Genomic DNA, 12745 nt, shown 5'->3' with positions numbered 1-12745 from the left:
GTAAGGTGCCAATTCTTCCAGCAATATTCAGAGTGGCGATGCAGGGGCTCTAGAAGGGGTGAAAAACCAACAAAGCGTCATTAACAAGGGAATGGTCTTTTAAAGACGTGTGAAGTACTGGGGCGGCTGTGTGTGCGCGGGGAAGCTGTTACAGCCCGGGCTGCCACACAGGAGGGGGAGGAGGAGTGCATGCACTGCCAGCATCCTGCCAGGCCAGTGCACAACACTTGCATCACCCTCTCTCTGCCTGCCATTGCGCTCCGTGCATCTGAAAGTTAAAAAAAAACACGTGCATTTACGTTTCAAATGTCCGATCCTGCAGCAGCCACTTCCAAAGCCCATACATGCCGTTAACCCGATTCAATGCCCCATTCTCCCGATTTTTTTTTTAATTCTCCCACTTTGCTCTTCTGAAATGTTGGCATGTATGCACCTCCCACCTCCCCTTCAAAATTGTGGAGGGCAGCAGAGACAGTCAAAAACAAACTGTCGTCTGTCAGTTGTTCACGTTTGCTACTCGACCGCTGAGGACTACTCAGAAAGTGTTTACATACCACAAAATGCACGTGCGGACTACACAGCCAAATAACACTTCGGAATTTTGTGCCGCGCACTAGGATTGGCTGAGGTGCCTTCAATACTCCAATCCTATATCATCTTACATATGACGGATGCGAAACGACTTCCAGATTGTGCTGAGCCACAGTATTGGCTGTAATGCGACCCGGAAGTAGCTGATAGTACACACAAATTATCAATAACGGGCATCAGGCTGCATTTATGGACAGTACTTGCAACTAGCGGACTAGCGATCGATATGGTATGTAAACTGTTCACATTTATGATCCGGTTTTGTTTCATGATCTTGATTAGTTCTACTATTTTTCATATGACTAGTTCGAATTTAAGACTGCGTTTTAGCTAATTTACACATTAGATTTTACACGTATTCATGGTTGCCAAGGGGCCCCGTGCCAAGTGTGACACACCATCAGCCAGTACGTTTTTTTTTAACCAACTCAATTGTTGCATTCAAGAATGTGCAGATGTGATTTTTGTCATTGTAGGTGCCGCCTCAGAAATTCCCAACTTGCAAAGTGAAGTTGAATAAATAGTCAGGGCTGGCTGAAAGTATCACGTTTTATTTTATTATTGTTGTCATATTTTCGATGCAGGGCTGATCTTGCCTTAAAGGATGCTCGCGGGCTTTGCAAGGTGAGGAAGGGTCCGTATCCCTTTTCAAAAATGTTGCATGCTTATATACATATACACGCTTATTTGAAATGTTGGCACATATACAAATGCAGTTTTTGTCAGTTAATAAAAGATGTTATAGTTAATACGTTTTTTAGAGCATTTTACGTATTGAGAAATGAAGAGCGAGCCACATTCTTTTATATATTTGTTACATTCATGTATTCATGAATGTTTTGACATATTTGTCCTTTTTTATGCTATGTATCTTTTTACAGCACATTCTATTCTAGGAGGGTAATTCGGTGCTGAGCAGGTGTGAGTCTGGCCAAACCAAGGGCCCAGGGACTGCGCAAAACGCCAGGTCTTCAGCTTTTTGTGGAATTCAAGAAGTTAAACTAAGACTCTTATTTGTAGTAGCAGGTCTTTCCATGCTTTGAGTGATATAGGAGAAGGCACGACCGCTGTGTCTGGATTTCCATAGGCATGAGATGTGTGCAAATAGGAGTCCTCTTGAGTGAAGGTGTCTGGAGTTTTTGTGGAAGTAGATGCGCTTGTTTTGTTGAGGTATGCTGGGCCGGAGTTATGTGGTGCTTTGCAGGTGTTGGTGAGGAATTTGAATTGTGATTATGTATGGGGAGCCAGTGGAGTTCCTAGAGGTGTGGTGTGATGTGAGTGCGGCAATGGAGTTTGAGAGGGATTCTGGCCGCTGAGTTCTGAACAGTCTGCAATCTTCTGGTGAGTTGCTTGTTGATCCTGGCGTAAAGGGTGTTCCTGTAGACGAGCTTACTTGTAACGAGGATGTGCATGACGATTTTCCAGGTGCTAATTGGATCTATTAAAAAAAAAATTGTTCATCATCTTCAGGATGTGGAAGGATGAGGTGGTGTCTGCGTTGGCTTGTGCAGTCTTGTCAAGTTTCCAATCAGTGATGAGATTCTTGACGTGGGTGGTCGAGGTTGGTGTGGGTCCAAGTTCTGTCAGCCACCAGGTGGAGTCCCATGATGAAGTTTTCTTTCAGAGGATCACAGTGTCGGTCTTGTTGGTGTTCAGCTTCAGACAGTTGGTCTTCATCCAGTCAGAGATTCATCCAGTCAGAGATTTCGGTCTGGCAGACAATGAACTTGTTCCGTGTGCTGGGTGTCTTGCCTGTGAGGGAGAGAATGAGTTTTGCTTTATCAGCTTAGGATAGGACGTTGTTGTCAATGGAAACATATGATGCCAGCCAAAGTGATCATGTATGCATTGAGGATCCTTGCCGAACTCCACAAATGAGGCCACAGGTGTCTGAGTTGGCATGGTAAATGGGTCAGAGGAGGGTTTCTTCAGTAGGGAGAGTACAGCTGCATCTTTCCAAGCATCTGGGAAGATCATGGAAGAGGTGGAGTTGTTCCGGATGGGTGTGAGCATTGTGCTGCTGGGTTGAAGTGCTCTGCAGTAGTTGTAGTGGGGGCAGGGGTCCGATGGGGCTCATCAGTGGATGGACTTTATGGGGTGGCTGCTGTTTCATCTGGGGGTGATGAAGGGCCATTTAGTTAGCTTTGGTTTTTTGGATGAGATCGGGAACCATTTGACAAGCTCTGTCAGATCTGGCTGCGGACTGAAGGTGCTGTAAATGGCAGTGATTTAGTTGCAGAAGATTTAAGAGAGATTGTTGCAGAGGTCCTGCAAGGGGGTGCTGAGTTGGAGATAGGCGCTAGTGAGGTGTAGTCCTTCACAATGGAGGTCTCTTGCTTCTGTTAGTGCTGGTGTCTATGCGATCTGCTAGGCCTGCGTGGTTGGTTGTTTGGATAATTTGTTGGTATTATCACAGGGTGCATTTGAATGTGCTCCTGTCCATGTCGTACTGGCTTATTCCCGATCTGTGCTTTGGTTGTTTGCAGTAGCATTTCATCAGCCTAAGTCCATCCTTGTACCAACTGGTCTGGGGTCTGAATCCCATTGTATTGCTGTGCTTGAGGAAACCCAGAGAGTCTGTGCAGCAGAGGATCCAGTTGTTGAGATTCTTGATGGATATAGGGAAGCTATTGCTGGGTTCAGGTTGGTCGATACTGAGAGCTGTGTTCCAATCCTGGTCAGTGATTCAGCTTCGGTTTTGGCAGACTGGTCTAGCAGTGGAGCATGTGCGTTGGAACAGAACAGGGAGGCTGAACTTGACAAGAATGTGGCCTGTCTTGGAGACTGGTTTGGGCTTGTTGGCTCGGATTTTGTAGAAGGTGGTGAAAGTAGGGTCCAGCAGAGGTCTGCCGACATGGGTAGATCCCTTTACTCATTGGTGATGCCCCAGTTTTCAAGGTCTTCAATGAATGGTTTCAAGTTGGGGGCCTACTTAGTCTTCCAAGTGAAAGTTCAGGTCTCTGAGTAGAATGTACAGGCGTGCGTCAAAAGCAAGTAGTGCGACGAAGTTCGTGAAGGTGTTGGTGAAGTTGGAGTGCGGTCTTGTGGGTCTGTAGATCAAAGTGCTGCTAGGGTGACATTGGCTGTAATGTGGAGTTTGAACAACCAATGTCTATAGAGGTGGTGCAGCTGATGGCATTCTTGTGGATGATCCGATTCTGTCTCTGGGCTTGTAAAGTCTGTCTTGCCTGACGACCTTGTAGATGGTGGTGGGGAGGCAGAGGGGGATCGGAGACGGTAAGGGTATGACTGTGGCGATGTTGGGTGCCAGTGCAGGTTCTGCAAGGTTTTGTTGAGGAACAGTAGATCCGGGGCATTGTTGTGCAGCAGGTGCCTGATCTATGAGGTGTGCTTGGTGAGTGAGCAGGTGTTGAGGAGTAAACATGTGAGTATAGAGTATTGTGTTGGTGATTGTCTGTGTGAGTATGAGTGAGTAGGGTGTTGGGTGCTGACTGTGTGGGTGTATTGAGTGTTGGGTGGGGATAGGTGAATGAACACTTGAAAGGAAGTGCAGGAGAACGCTCCCTTGGTGTTGTGTGGTAAAGTGCGCAGCAACTTAGCAAGCGGCGGCTAGTCTTGAGGGTCGCAGTAGAAGGAAGGAGGACCAGATTACCTTTCGCACTAGCAATACTGGTAAGAGGGAAGAGAGCAGGGGTGAAAGGATGCAGGGGAGCGCAGGAGACGGGAAGACAGATAAGCAGCGTCCGGGGGCAGAGGGGGAAAAAGAGCTGGAGAAGCCCCAAGAAGGGGGTAGAACAAAGAGAGGGCAAACAAGCATTGGCTAATGGATTAGGTTTCGCCTATGTGATTAATAATAACATTTTTGGTTGTAAATTTTTGCTTGGTGAGCAGTTGTATAATATAAGTTACTGAAACTTCATGAAAGTGTTAGGACTTGTTTATTGAAAAAGGCAATATGTTCAGTAACAGAATTTCTCACACAATTATGGATGTGCTGCGTGCTGTGGCTGCCATATCCATCTCAGCGCTAAGGCCTTAGGGCTCTTTGAGAATGTAATGCCCTTCCGCTTTGTGATTCCAATCTACTAAAGTTATGTACATTAATTCTAAACCATTCAATTTTACCCCAACTTTCCCATATTTAGGCGTACTGTTTGATCACTCTGGTTTATGGAAAAGTGCAATAAAGGCAAGGAGGTTGATATTTTGTAAATCCATAATGGCCTTAAAATTTTTTAGTAAGATGATGGGCAAAAAAACGACCAGGGAACTTTTAATCGTTTATAGAGCGACCTGTGTTAATTGCTACATATGGTGCAGGAATATGGGGATATGTAAACGTGAAATCATTGCAGGTGGTGGAAAACCTTTTTATGAGATATCTTTTAGCAGTCCCGGACAGTGTCCCTACATACATTTGTCACGCTGAACTTGGCCAACCACATATAGAAGATATTATTAAGGTACAACCAGTTCTTCTGTGGCATAGGGTGTGGACCACCGAGGAGTGCGCTTTTCACCGCTCCATTTTGAGGGACTCGATGAGTCTAGATAACGCTAGTAAGATGGGATGGTTATCTTATGTAAAGGTGTTCCTTACAAATATAGGCCACCATGATTACTATGTTGATCCCTTACTGATGTGTCATGTTCCCAGGAAAGAACTTAAAAATCTGTACATGATGTACCTGGGAGATTGTAGAGCGAACGCTGAAATGAAAAAAAAGACAGTGGTTGCTCATCAATTAACAATGACTAGTAGTTATATGCAACCATATGTTACGCTACAAATGAGTGATTTTGAAAGGTTTTTATAAACTCGTCTTAGGTTAAACATTTTTTCTAGACTTTTTAGTTTTCCCGAAATGAACAATTGGTCAAGGCAACTTAGTAAATGCCCTTGTGATGACTTGTCTGATCAATCAGATATTCATATTCTGTTATTTTGTAAGTATTATACAACTCCCAGGAAAAGATGGATTGTGCCCATATTGAGATCATGAAAGTTAATCCGTGTCGCCCTACTTTTTTAGCCATTCAGAAATTAGACAACATATTAACTGTTAAGTCCGTTTGTGTTTTAAAAATATGTTTTTAGATTCCGAAAATAATTTCATGTATGAAATTTAGTAATCCCATTTCTACTCTGTCGTGATCATTTTTATATATTGTAGATGTGATTTTTTTAACTGTACTTTTATGGTTGTTTTAATGATAATAACCGAATAAAGTTTCTACTACTATGTGGCCTCCCATGCCCAAAGACAACAAGCAGAGCACCAGTATCAGAAAACATATTTCTAACTACGCCCCCACTGCACAGTGCCAGCAACAATTAGGTTGGCAGAGCTTAACAACTTTTGTGGAACTGAACCATAATTACCCGAAATCTGAAACTGTAAGACTAAAAGACTAGAATTCTTTGCAGAACATTCACACTCACACATGCATGCCAGACACAGCAGTTAACCCGTATGCTAAAATGGCAAAGTGGAAGGAGGGAAGAAAACATGGAGCGAAAGACAGACAGAAAAAGCAAAGGAATATAAGAAAAAAAGTGGGACAGAAAAAGAGAAGATGCAGATCGAGCAAGAGAGAGGAAGCAAGTCTAGTATTCATAACTAATAGCAATGGATATTAACTTTGGAAAATATGCTCTCTGGGTCTATTAGTAGTGTTACAAACATCTAATAGTGCAGCATAGTCCGCCAAGATTATGTTACAGTTTACATACACACTGGGGAAGTAGTAGACTAGTCAATTTGTTGTGGAACCTAGAACTAATTGCAATACAATTTCTGTGAGTGGATTCTTATTGAAATTTTTCCTTAGAAAACGATGGTGAAAAGTCTACCACTCTATCATGACGCGTTAATCCAATATGGCGGATTTTTCAAAATGGATGCCCATTATTTGATATATAGGGTATAACTGTTTATATGCCCATGTATGGTATCATTTTATATCTTTTTCTCCGGAAAATAATCCACTCACAGAAATTGTATTGCAATTAGTTCTAGGTTAGCCCATTTTTTTAAACTAATTTGACTAGACTATAGGGTGAAAGCCGAAACCTTCTGCATGGAGAACTAAACGCCTCCAGACATACGGCAATTGAACTTGGAGATTTCAGGGTTCTCTTTTTGAAAGCACAGGATTGATTTCACAGTTCAGGTTGGGCTGAGGAAAAACACCCAAGACATAAAAAGAATGATATCTGGGTATTAATTAAACTTGTGTCATTTACTGTTGCAACGCCTCACTTTCAAATGACCCACATTTCAAGAGTTTGGACTGTTGTTTATCAAAGGAGGTTCCAGGAGATACCCGGCACCTCGTGGAGACGATTGACCAACAGTTCCATAACGTGGCCCTTATCAAGGCGGCGCACGTTCCTGAAAGATTGCCATACTCCACGACCCCTCAGGCATGATAGATCGAGACGATCATTACGCAATTTATTGATTGCCCTGACGAAGTTCTAAGAATGAAACGCGTTGGCTGTTGCTTTTACATTTTCGAATTATATCAAATAAAGACTTTTTGCAACGAAGAAACTGATTGAGCTTCATTATTATCGCTTGGATATCCTGGTAGTGCACAACTCCATTATCGTCAGTGACTTTCTTCCCATCCTTTTGGGTTGTACCCCGCAGCGGTGGGTGCAGGAGTTATGTTTGCACACTAACAGCTTATAAGTACTTTTCTGACACTTGTGGAAATAATCGGGGGTTGGTGCGGCACCTAGAGTCCACCGTTGGCATCCTGTACCTGTTACTGTTTATCAAAGGACACCTTTCTCTCAGTAACTGCTTTACCCAAGGACAGATTGGGACAGATAATAGGGCCTGGGGCCTTAGTAAAAGAGGGCCCTAATAGTCAATCACATCGCTAATATGTGGCCCATGTTTGCAACCCAGAGTAGTTTTGAACTTATTCAGAAAAGCTTTGCAAGGTGTAGAAGAGTGCATGCATTTGCTCTTGCTACATGCGATTATCGTGGTATTATCAGGGAAAGCATTCCGTAACTGGGCCACCAAGCTATAAACAGGTCCAGATTAGAGGTGGGTGAGCCTGTGAAAGCTCGAAACAGATGCCTGGCTCTGGCTCAGGTCGAAGAACTCTGGGCCCTTAGAGCCCAAACGAGCATGGCCGTCTCCCACTCAAGAAGTACACAATGTTTGCGCTCGCCCTGCCATTTGCTTGCAAACCGTTATACTGTCTCTCTTCGTGTTTCGGGACAGGCCTTCAATACACTGGCCACTCACCCTGCGAAACACTACCAAGAGCTGAAGCAATGCACTGCATGGAGATTGAACTGTATATTGATTACTTAGATGTGTATTACAGGGTGAAATGCAACCCCCTCTCCCCCGCCTGCTTTGCAACTTGCACTCCGTCTGTTCGCACGTGGGCCTGAAAGATGCACGGGCTAATGGAGGGTGCTGGGGTGCTGCATCTCAGAAGCACTCAGGAGAACATGAGTACACAGGGATTCACTGATGAGAGGCACCAGTGACAACAACCTCAGCTCTTCAGACACACGCAGAGTCTCTACCAGAATCAGGACAAAACAGGATGCTGCTCTCTCCGCATGAGCATCTGTAATAATCTTGTAATTGAAATCAGTGTGTCTAATCCCACAATAAAGTGTATTGCATCAATAAAATATTTGATTTTCTGCTAGCGCAGGTGTTGGAAAAATGCACTCGTAGCAGTCTTACAGGGAGAGTCATAAACCTGTCTATGGTTCCCTTTTGATCTAAGCTGAAAACTATTGCACAATAGTGAACTGTTTGAGTTAGATGGTGCAAATGTTGTGCTATAGCTGGTCGGCGCAAACTGTAGTGTAAAAGTGCACTGCAGCAGTTTTACATTAATCCGGCAGTGTTGTTGGCAATCGTTTGAGCATGAGGAAAGCAGCTGAAAAATGTGTTCTCGAATAACGGGCATCACAGGAGGAAGGTCCTTCTCCTACCTGGCCGCCAAGACTTGGAACTCCCTCCCGACCCACCTCCGCCTGACCCAGGACCACCTTGCCTTCAGGAAGCAGCTCAAGACCTGGCTGTTCGAGCAGTAGCGGACCCCCCCTCCCCTAGCGCCTTGAGACCCTCCGTGTGAGTAGTGCGCTATATAAATGCTTTGATTGATTGATTGATTGAAACCCTCGGGCACCGGGGGAGTGAGGGAGAAAGAACGGTGCTGTGCAATTGAATGTGGACAGAGTCTGAAATCAACGCTCATGTTCCTGCTGCGTCTCCAAAGAGGAAAACAGACTATTCTTAAAGAAAAGACACATTTAATCATCAAAAATGATCAGTTACCCGATTTGTGGGCATGCGAGATCTCAGGACCATGTTAGGATGGCTCATCATGGGTTGTAAGCGTTACAAATGAATTTTTCATGGCACTTTTGGCACTCGTTCAGAATTGCACCGTAAACAAGTACTTAAGTGGATTCCTGCTTGTACCCGGGGGGCTTGACGGCGGGAGGGCGAGCGCGGTGATGGCCGGTAGAGTGCATGCTGTAAGATTCTAGCAGCTGAAAGAATTACTCAGAAGGCTTAATTATGAAGTAAGATACAGGTTTATTGCAGGAGAAAGAAGAAACCCATCCAGTCTCTCAAAGCCAGTCCAAGTAACAGTCCCCCTATTTGAACATTAACATTCCAACAGCTAAGAAGAACCATGGGGTAACCATAGTAATGTGACATCAGAATATAGGCAGAATACCACACACCTTCCTCCTTTACACAAAATAAAATAGCAAGCAATTAAGATACATAGTCTTTTAAATAATTTGGCTTCTTGACGACCCTGGAAGAAGAACGTGAAAAAGCAAAGGAATCATTACCAAGCTTAGGATTAGAAACAGAATTCTCAGCCATCACAGGACCAGAATATACAGAAATTCTATTCAGGTTCCATATTCTGTGATCTTGAGTTCTTACTGCATTCTTAAACACTTTTACCACTCGTATGGGAGAAGAAAACTTGACTTTTGAACCAGAAAGTCTGATAACAACTAAGTCACCAGATGTGACCAATGTATTCTTCACAGACTTCCGAGCATCAAAATTTAACTTCCTAGCCAAGCACTTAGCTTCTTCTCTTTTGCGCCAATCCAGAGAAGTTTCCTCAGGCCAAGACTTGGAGACAGACTCTTCCAAGAGTCTCACCCAAGATGGTTCAAACAGAGTACAAGGAGTCGTTCCTCTGAAAAGAGCAAACAGGGACTTTCCAGTGGAACTGTGAGGAGTTACTCTATAACTTTCCACTTTCTTTAGAACTTGCTCTTTCCAGTTAAGACCAGAGGATTTGGCCCAAGAAATTATCTCACTCAACACCCTATTAAATCTTTCAATAATACCATTGGTCTCAGGGTGGTAAAGAGAACACCTCTTGTGCCTAATTCCTATGTTCTTCAAGAAATTTTCCATTTCTTTAGAAACCGATTGCACTCAGGTTTCAGGTTTTCAAAGTCTTTATTTCGATATCAAAATCATAAAAGGCAACAATTAAAACATGTTTAAGACTTTTGAACATCTTGACAATATTCCACTCCATTATCAGTAAGGATGGATTCAGGGAACCCTTCCCTCGCTATAAGAGTCTCCAAAAACTTTATGACCTAAGAGGTTTCAATGCTAGTCATGAAGTAAACTTCAGGCCATCTCGAAAATAAGCCCAATCGTACAAGAATAAAGATCTGCTGATCATTACAATGAACAGGCCCAACGATGTCCAAAGCTACATCCTTCCATAGACAAAGAGGAAGTTCTTGACCACCATGGGTTGGGCCCTGATTAACTTAGATTTCTCACTAGAGATGCACACCATACAGTCTCTTACAACTCTACATGTACATCCATTCCAGGCCACCAGTAAGAAGATCAAAGTCTTTCTTTAGTTTTGGACATGCTAGAATGTGAACTGTGAGCCAAGTCAATCAACCCCTTACGGAGTTCAAAGGGGGGTTCAAGTCTTGTCCCACGCAAAAGTATATCATCAAAGACAGACATCTAATCCTTGACACCCCAGAACTTAGAGGCTTCTTCAGAGCCCTGTCTTTTTGAGTTCCAACCTTTACGAATAAGGGCCACCACCTCAGACAGAACAGGATCAGAAATTGACTTAAGCCGCCATTGATCCTTATCGATAATTTCTTCACTCGTTTGACAAACACGAATGTCACTATCATCCGCAACATTGTCATCAGGGAAATCCACAACCAACCTTGAAAGGGTATCAGCCACAGTATTCTCAACTCAAATCTCAAAATTATATTCCTGTAGGGCAATAACCTATTTGGTTATTCTGCTTGAGACCTGCTCAATCCCTTTCTTTGTAAAGGTTTCACATAGGGGTTTATGATCAGTTTTTTTTTGTTTGTAAATAGGCTTGTATTGTGGCTTAAGGAAACAAGTTTTTTTGTTTTTTTAAAAACAATTTTATTGATTTTATGCATTTAACATGCGGGCAATGCTGACACATTTGCAAAAATCATGCAGTACATTTAGGTGACACACTTCTGAAAACGTTACTGTTATTGAACAAAAATAGACTGTACTACCCCTATTACCTTCAGTCAGCAGTTCAGTCCCCAACGTGTCCACCCCTCCCCTCCCCCCCCCCCCCCCTCCCTTAATCCTCATCCGAGCTATCCGAGTCCACTTCTGGTATTGGGTCACAGATGTCTCCCCTATAGGCGATCCATGCCGCCCATATTTTTGTCCGTTTTCTTGGGCTTTTACGATTAGTATACACTGACCTTTCCGTTACCATAGTGAGATCCATATCTCTACACCAAGTCTCTAACCAAGGTAAGTCCACTGCACCCCATTTCTGTGCAATATTCCGTTTTGCCACCATGAGTCCCAGAGTGACCCATGTTTGTCCATGGTGCGTGAGATCGCTGGGCTCCCATATGTTGAGCAGACATCTGCGCAGTTCTGGTAGTAGTGACCCCTCCATCACCTGCGATATAGTTCTTAGTACCTGTTGCCAGTATTCCGCTACCGCTGAACATTCCCACATTGTATGTATGAAAGATCCCTCTTCCCCGCACCCTCTCAGGCAGTATGGATGTTGTGCTCTCAGTATTTTACACAGCATGGTTCTGGTATAATATACCCTATGGAGGATCTTAAGCTGCACTAACCGGAGCCTTGCAGGGATTCCCACCTCCTTAGGTGACGCTAGGGCTTTTTGCCACTCTGGGTCATCTATGTCGCCCATGTCCGTTACCCATTTGCCCCTTAGTGAGACTGTTGGATCCGGCAGGTTGTTGAGCAGCTTCTTATATGTGAAGGACGTGGCGCGCTTTTGCATGTGGTCTGTCAGTAGTCGGCCCTCCAATGGGGAGGCCTCAGGGACTGCAGTGTCTTGTGGGATCGCTGCTAGCAATGCATGCCTGATTTGTGTGTATCTGTATATCTCAGTCTGGTCTAGTTCATATTGGTGTTGGAGTTGAGCAAATGGGACTACAATCCCCTTATCCCATAGATCTCCCACCGTGGACATGCCTATATTGTCCCACTATTCAAATCACTTGCTATTTCTTAACTGACCTAGTTTTTTGGAGTCCCACAGCGTGGTAAGTTTAGTAATAACCCCTCTCCATCCCAACCGCGTCAGCGCTATGTGCCATAATGTGGCCGTAGGTTTTGTAGGGCCCATTAATTTTAGTGCTAGTCCTTTGTTATATAGGAATGTGAGCATATTATTTGTTCCCAGTTGGGCTCTATCTGCCCTCTATGCTGGGTCGTCCTGCGGTGTGTGTAGCCACTGGTTAATAACTTTAAGATGTGCCACCCAATAATACAACTTTACGTCTGGGAGCGCTATCCCACCATCGTTCCAACTTTTGTGTAGTTTTGCCTGTGCTATGCGAGCAGGGTTGTGGCCCCAGAGGAGTAGCGACACCCACATACTGTGTAGCCCTAACTGCTACAACTGGTTCAAAGCTTTAATCTACTTGCTTCCATTAATGAACTATTAGAAACCTCATTGATAAAGCATTGCAGACTTATTTTCATTTGGTTCAGGTTCAAGCATCTTCTTAATAGTGCTGATATTTGTGATTGCTTGGCTGTTTATAACTACTGTAATAACTTCCAATTTTGAATATGCTAGAAATTGCCCAACACTGAGCGCACATTTCTGTATAAGTCTCTCAATCTCCCTACTCCAG

The 12745-nt window shown here is 43.9% G+C and overlaps 1 protein-coding gene across 1 annotated transcript in view; it reads left to right on the top strand.

Annotated features, from left to right (window-relative positions):
* The first annotated feature begins 716 nt into the window (after positions 1-716).
* Positions 717-12745, top strand: part of ALS2 (alsin Rho guanine nucleotide exchange factor ALS2) — a 1343724-nt gene continuing 1331695 nt past the window's right edge. The window contains exon 1 of the mRNA XM_086955258.1: positions 717-820. The gene's annotated coding sequence lies outside the window, so the exon portion shown is untranslated. The remainder of the gene's footprint in view (positions 821-12745) is intronic.

Source organism: Lissotriton vulgaris, chromosome 2_1 (assembly GCF_964263255.1).
Source record: "Lissotriton vulgaris chromosome 2_1, aLisVul1.2, whole genome shotgun sequence".
Taxonomy (NCBI): domain Eukaryota; kingdom Metazoa; phylum Chordata; class Amphibia; order Caudata; family Salamandridae; genus Lissotriton; species Lissotriton vulgaris.
The sequence above is the reverse complement of the archived record's forward strand: the minus strand, read 5'-3'. Positions and strand labels throughout refer to the sequence as shown.